The sequence below is a fragment of the Bison bison genome, unplaced genomic scaffold (assembly GCF_000754665.1).
Source record: "Bison bison bison isolate TAMUID 2011002044 unplaced genomic scaffold, Bison_UMD1.0 scf7180017864270, whole genome shotgun sequence".
Classification (NCBI taxonomy): domain Eukaryota; kingdom Metazoa; phylum Chordata; class Mammalia; order Artiodactyla; family Bovidae; genus Bison; species Bison bison.
The window spans coordinates 5,231,572-5,238,321 of NW_011494842.1; the positions used below are offsets into that span (position 1 = coordinate 5,231,572).

General features: G+C 42.9%; 1 pseudogene; it reads left to right on the forward strand.

Moving 5' to 3' along the window:
- LOC104994991 overlaps positions 1-209 on the forward strand; it is a 3,557-nt pseudogene extending 3,348 nt beyond the window's left edge.
- Positions 210-6,750: the final 6,541 nt, after the last annotated feature.

The window sequence follows — 6,750 nt, forward strand, 5'->3', positions numbered from 1 at the left end:
CTGCCATAAGGGTGGTGTCATCTGCATAACTGAGGTTATTGATATTTCTCCCGGCAATCTTGATTCCAGCTTATGCTTCTTCCAGCCCAGCGTTTCTCATGAGAGCCTTAAAAACCCTCAAAGAATTGCCAGAGGAACATAGGGATTTCTATGCAGGGCGAATGGTTTTGCACATTCAAGATAAAGCCTATAGCAAAAATTTTGAATAAATAATGAACTGAATGCAAAGAGCATAAACATTTAAACACAATTCAGTTCAAATATTGTAAAAGTGTAACAAGATGTAAGTTATTTTTTTAAAGATTTATTCTTCTCAGAGGGGTGCTGCTGCTGCTAAGTCATTTCAGTCATGTCCGACTCTGTGTGACCCCATAGACCGCAGCCCACCAGGCTCCCCCATCCCTGGGATTCCCCAGGCAAGAACACTGGAGTGGGTTGCTATTTCCTTCTCCAATGCAGGAAAGTAAAAAGTGAAAGGCAAGTCGCTCAGTCATGTCTGACTCTTAGCGACCCCATGGACTGCAGCCTACCAGGCTCCTCCATCCATGGGATTTTCCAGGCAAGAGTACTGGAGTGGGGTGCCAGTGGTAAAGAATCTGCCTGTCAGTACAGGAGACATAAGAAACATGGGGTCAATCCTGGGTTGGGAAGACCCCCTAGAGTAAGAAATGGCAACCCACTCCAGTATTCTTGCCTGAAAAATCCCATGGACAGAAGAGCCCGGCGGCTACAGTCCATGGGGATCACAAAGAGTCAGACACGGCTAAGCATGCACACCCACAAAATAGGAAAGGCAGCTCAATCTCAGATTTACAAATTAAATAAGTATGAAGGTGAGGGAGGTGAAAGGCAACTTTGTAACATTTAGTGTCCTGTGACGCCCCTCCCCCTCTACTGTTAGTATGCATGCTCTGCCCAGGGATCTGAGGCTCCAGAATAAATACTTCTTCCCCTGGAAGGCCATGACAGGAAAAATAAGAAAAAGATGGAGGGAGTTCCCTGGGGGTCCAGGGGCTAAGACTGGACCCGGGTTCGATCCCTGGTTGGGGAGCTAAGATTCCCCAAGCCATGAGAAACAAAAATAAAATCAAAGTTTTAAAAGAAAGAAAGAAACAGATGGGGCAGTATGGAAGACATTATTGGTGTTCACCAACTTTCTCTATTCCTTAGGCATACAGAAAACTGCAGCTCCTACTCTCCTATAGCTGCTAGAGACTAGTTCTAGCCCCCCTGAGAGAAGAATCCACCGCATTGATTGTTAAACTCTGGAGGACTTTTCTCTTCCCCTACTGTAACCAACCAGAATCCTATGAGGTCTTCCCAGAATAGACGCCCCACCCACATTCTCCACCTGCCTTTCGTCTGTAGAAAAACCTCAATCAAAGAAATGAGAAAATACAAAAAAAGAAAAAAAATTAAATAGTGAAACAAGACAAAATAATAATATCTGAGCCGTTATACAAAGGCAAGGACCTTGAGTTCTTCCTCAAGGACTATAGATAGTATTCTGAGTCATATCCTGTGAGCTGTTTTGAAGATACTGAGCACTCCCTGGTGGAAGACATTAACTGTAGGCTGCCCAAAAGCATGTAGACCCCAGATCCCAGGAACCAGGAGGTTGATGATGCTGACTCCAGATTACCTCATCACCAACCAATCAGAAGAATGTCCATGAGCTGATGATGCCACCCTGCTCCTTGAACACTGTGAGACTCCTCACTACCTCCTCCTCCTATGACCCCCCGCCCAGCGTGGCAAAGGAATAAAGTTATTTCTTTATACTTCACCAAAACTCTGTCTCCAAGATGAAATCTGGCACTGTTGTAAAGAGGTCCAATTTTGGCAACATCACCAAGTCAACCAAAACAGGCTTGTATTCAAATGTTGGAATCATTATATAAAAGCAATCTAATTAGATGAGTCATTGGGGAAAGAAGGTCCCTGGAGCTTAATTAAGGCATTTGATAATGGGTCCTCCCTGGAGCTTCAGTGATTGGGACTCCACTGCAAGGGGTTAGGTTCACTCCCTGATCAGGGAACCAAAATCCCATAGTCCATGCAGTGCAGCCAAAAAAAAAAAAGGCACCAGCAGTCCTTGTTACCACAGCCTCACTAAACTTGCTAGAACAGGAACCAGAATGTCACCCAAGTCCTCAGGTAGATTCAAATATTTATGAATTAGGAGCCTGACCACAGGTCAGAAATTGACTAAGTGTGGGGATGTGTCACCTGTTGTGAGTGTGAGTGTTATGGTTGTGAGTGTTCTAGAGCTGGGTGGGGGTGTTGCTCCCAGTTGGAAGGGTGTGTGTGGCGCTGAGTAAAAAAAAAAAAAAAAAAAGGTAGCCATCAGAAGGAGCTTGAGCCGCTGAGTTTTAATTTCCTTCTTTCTTCACACAAACGCCTATGTATCTTTCCCATGTATCTCACCTCATCTGAAAATGAAGAAAAGTGTTTTGCTTGCAGCTGAGTGAGTGAGGACGCGACCTGGGGGTACCAGAAGCAGAAAAAGTCGGAGATAAGAAGGCCCCAAGGGTCTCAGCCTGTCTCCCCTCCTCTGCTGCCAGCCCCCTGGCCGGGCTCCTGCACCTTCTCTCAGAGATAAACAAGAGCCCGTGGGGAGAAGAGGACCGTGGGGCCCAGAGAACACAGAGTAAATGGGGCTTGTGCGTGCATTTGGAGGGAGGAGGAGGTCCTTAGATGGGGAAGATTGGAGGATACGGATGCTGAACCGGAAGTTAGCAGGCCTGTTCTTTCTTACTTCCGGTGTGAATGTGTCCGCACCACGTACGTTCTGAAATCTAACTTGACTGCATCATAACAATAAGAGTTAATGTCTGTCAGCTGCTTGTTACGAATCATTTTTCTAGGCACAGTGTGAATATGGGGGGCAGGAGGAGGGAGAGAGAATCATCAGAACAACTCTTCACTGTGATACTATCATGACGTCCCTTCTACAGGTGAAGTAATGAGAGAATGAACCAGAGTTCACAGGAAGTTAGTCCACGGGCTATGCTGTTTTCATTGCACTGTATTTCTTACTTGGGAACCCAGGAAAACCTCATTTCTACATCTTTAACATCCCTGCAAGAAGATGCACAAAAGGTCAAAATGACTGAAGAATCGCACTATAACTTTGGTGCCAGGATAGATCTCCATCCCTGTCTCTTAAAAAGAAGTCAGTGGTCTCATGGATCAGGAACAAGGAATGACAGGGAGACCATCTGTAGGAAAAGGTAGCAAAGTCAACCGAAGAGAGAAGGCAATACCAACCTGGGAATCTGCCTTGCCGGTGGCCTCTGAAACAGCTTGAATAAATGAAAGCGTCAGGTTGGTCCAATCAGAAGCTCTGTTGTTGGGTCGTTTTCTGTGCTGCTCATCACCGTCCCCAGTGGGAGGATCTGGATTTCCCAGGCTCTTCAGAGAAACTAGACATTGCAGGGAGACAGCTAATAAAGAGAGAGGTCGTGCCTAGTTGCCTTCTCTCACATTTTTGTTTTTTGTTCTACTTGTATGAGTTTGAAAACTAAGATGGGGGATTTTTATTTTTCTCTTCCTGCCTGACTTCAACCAAGAGCTCTGCTTCATAGAGATACGGGCTTTTCTGTGATTTTCCCCCAAAACTCACCCCTCATTTTGCACCCCTCATCTGCTTTCCCTCCCTGTTCTCTAGAGAGTGAGAGAAGTCGGGCATGGTAGATGCAGCTGTTCCTTGAGGGTGTTAAAGAAATCATTCTCTCATTACCTGGCAAAAATATCTCTTCAGTCACTATCTTGGTGACTTTATTATTTTTTTTTGAGATATAATTAGGTTACAACACTATGTTAGTTCCAAGTGTACAACATAGTGATTTGATACTTGTAGACATTACAAAGTGATCAACATGATAAATCTAGATGCCATCTGTCATCATACAAAGTTATTACCATAGGATTCACTGATTTAGCCACCCTGTGGATTTCATTCTTGTGACACATTCATTTGGTAACTGGAGGTTTACGCCTCTGAATCTCCCTCAGGTATCTCACTCACTCCCCAGTCCCCTCCCCTTTGGCAACCACTCTGTACCACGTGTCTTTCTGCTCTTTGCTTGTTCACTTGTTTTTCAGATCCCACATGTAAGTGAAACCGTACAGTGTATGTCTTTCTCTGACTTACTTTGCCTTAGTGTGATGCCTGCCAGGCCCGTCTATGTTGTCGATAATGGCATGATTTTCTTTTTTTTTGACTGAGTAACTTTCCATCATATGTATGTACCGCATCTTCTTGATCCATTCATCTACGGATAGACACTTAGGCTGTTTCCATTTGATTTTGTTCCCTTTTCACTTAATTCACTTTGTTTCGGTCTTTCCTTTTATTGATATAAGTAATTAAGGTCATGAATTCTCCTCTGAACACTGCTTTAGCTGTATCCTAAAAATTTTGATGTGTGATTTTCAATTGTCATTTTTCTAGAAATTTTCCAGTTGTTGCTTTCTCACTCATGTGGAAGGGCATTTATCTTTTCTGACCTTATTATTATTATTTAGTTTGTTCCATTATAGTCGGACAATTGTATCTATATCATGCCTACTTTTGGGGGGAAATTACTGAAGTTTATTGTGCCAGAATGTGTGGTCCATTTTCATTAATACTTTGTTGAAACTTGAAAAATTGTGTTCCCAGTTTTCAGTGAGAAGATGTCAATATAGATCCATCAGATCTAACTTTTGACTAAGTTAGTAGCATCTTCTGTGTTCCTAACTTTTGTCTACTTGATTTCTCTAGTCCTAAGAAAAGTGAATTAAAATCACCTATTACTACCTTTCTGAATAGTTTCCTAGTATCTTCCTTAATTTCTGCTCCATGATGGTTACTTATATGCTATTTGGAACTTACATATCTCTTAGATATCCATTTTTAATTTTACACTTTCCATTATAAAGTGCCTTCTTATCTCAATCAATTTGGGGAGATGGATCTGAATGTCACCTTCTTTAATAATAAGATTGTGACCTCTGCTTTCTTTAGGTTTACATTCTCTTTCTTTTGTGCCTTTGTCTATCATTTTATTTGTTGAATAAATGAATGAATCTTTCAGGACTTCCCTATCAATCCAGTAGTTAAGATTCCATGCTTTCACTGCAGGAGGAGTGGGTTTGATCTGTGGCCAGGGAACTAAGATCCACATGCCACATGGAGTGGCCAAAAAATTCAAATTTAAAAGTGAAAAAAAAAAAAAAGAATCTTTCTGAGTCACTGTATTTTTAAACATATCTTTTGTATATTGCAAACAGCAGAGTTTTTTTTAATCTAATCTGAAAATATTTTAATTTTAATATTTTAATGAGTTCAGTCCATTTACAATTATTAATATGGCAAATGGATTCAGTCTAATTTGGAGATTATTATTTTCTATTAAATATGTTTATATGAGCATTGCATTTTTAAAATCTTTCACTATATCTTTCTGTGTTTTTCTAAACTGCAGTCTTTCAGATTTGGGGGAAGCTGTTTATGTTGGCATTATCTTGATTTTACCTTTATATAATGCACTTAGATAGTTCTTATTAGTTTTCTACTATAAATATCCGAAAACTAGCTTATATTCTCTCCCTTTCTCTTCAGTTGTCCTTGTGTATACCTTTGTATTCTTAAGTATGTTCTAAATATGTGAAGTTGCACAAAGTCCACCTTTACGTAGCTCTGTGTCCCAGGCAAGTGAGCAAATGTTTCTCAGTCTCCATTTCTCATTCTTACAATTGGGAACATAATGCATGCCACATAAGATTACCTTAAAGGTAAAGTAGGGTATGGCAGGTTCTTAGCACAGCAGGAGCACACAGAAAGCACTCCATGAATGATTATCATTGATACTGAATATTGTAATTCATAAAATCCTTGAAACTCAGTATTTCCCAGGACCAGCAGATGGCACTGGATTCAAGAAAATGGATGTTCCTCTCACTCAGCACCCAAAACAGGGAAGATCTTTGTTTTCCCTTCCCCCTAGTCCTTTCTCTGGAGAAGGCAATGGCACCCCACTCCAGTACTCTTGCCTGGCAAATCCCATAGACGGAGGAGCCTGGTGGGTTGCAGTCCATGGGGTCGCTAAGAGTCAGACACGACTGAGCGACTCCCTTTCACTTTTCACTTTCATGCATTGGAGAAGGAAATGGCAACCCACTCCAGTGTTCTTGCCTGGAGAATCCCAGGGGCGGAGCATCCTGGTGGGCTGCTGTCTATGGGGTCGCACAGAGTCGGACACGACTGAAGTGACTCAGCAGCAGCGGCAGTCCTTTCTCTGCAGATTCTGACAACTCCACACTTCCTTCTGAGGCCCCACTGCCATTCAGAGGCAAGTGGCTGCCCCCACTCAGCTGGGGCGTGAAAGACTTGGAGTTCAATATCGTTCCCACATTGGGCAGGGCAGACAGGGTGGGAGGTTGTTTGGGGACCCACAGTAATCTGAGAGTCTCCTAAGTTTCCTCTTCGCCATTCATATCTTGCTTCGGAAAGAGCAGCACATGGCTAAGTGGAAAGACTGAAGGTAAGTGACGAGAAGATGGGGAATTTAAGGGGTGGGAGTGAAATGGTGATGGGCAGCAGGAGGGAAAATGAAAAGAACTAGAACTGGACTTCCCTGGTGGTCCAGTGGTTAAGAATCCACCTGCCACTGCAGGGTTGCAGGTTCGATCCCTGGTCTGGGAAGATCCCACATGCTGTGTGGCAACGGCACACCACAACTACTGAAGCCAAGTGCCCTAGAG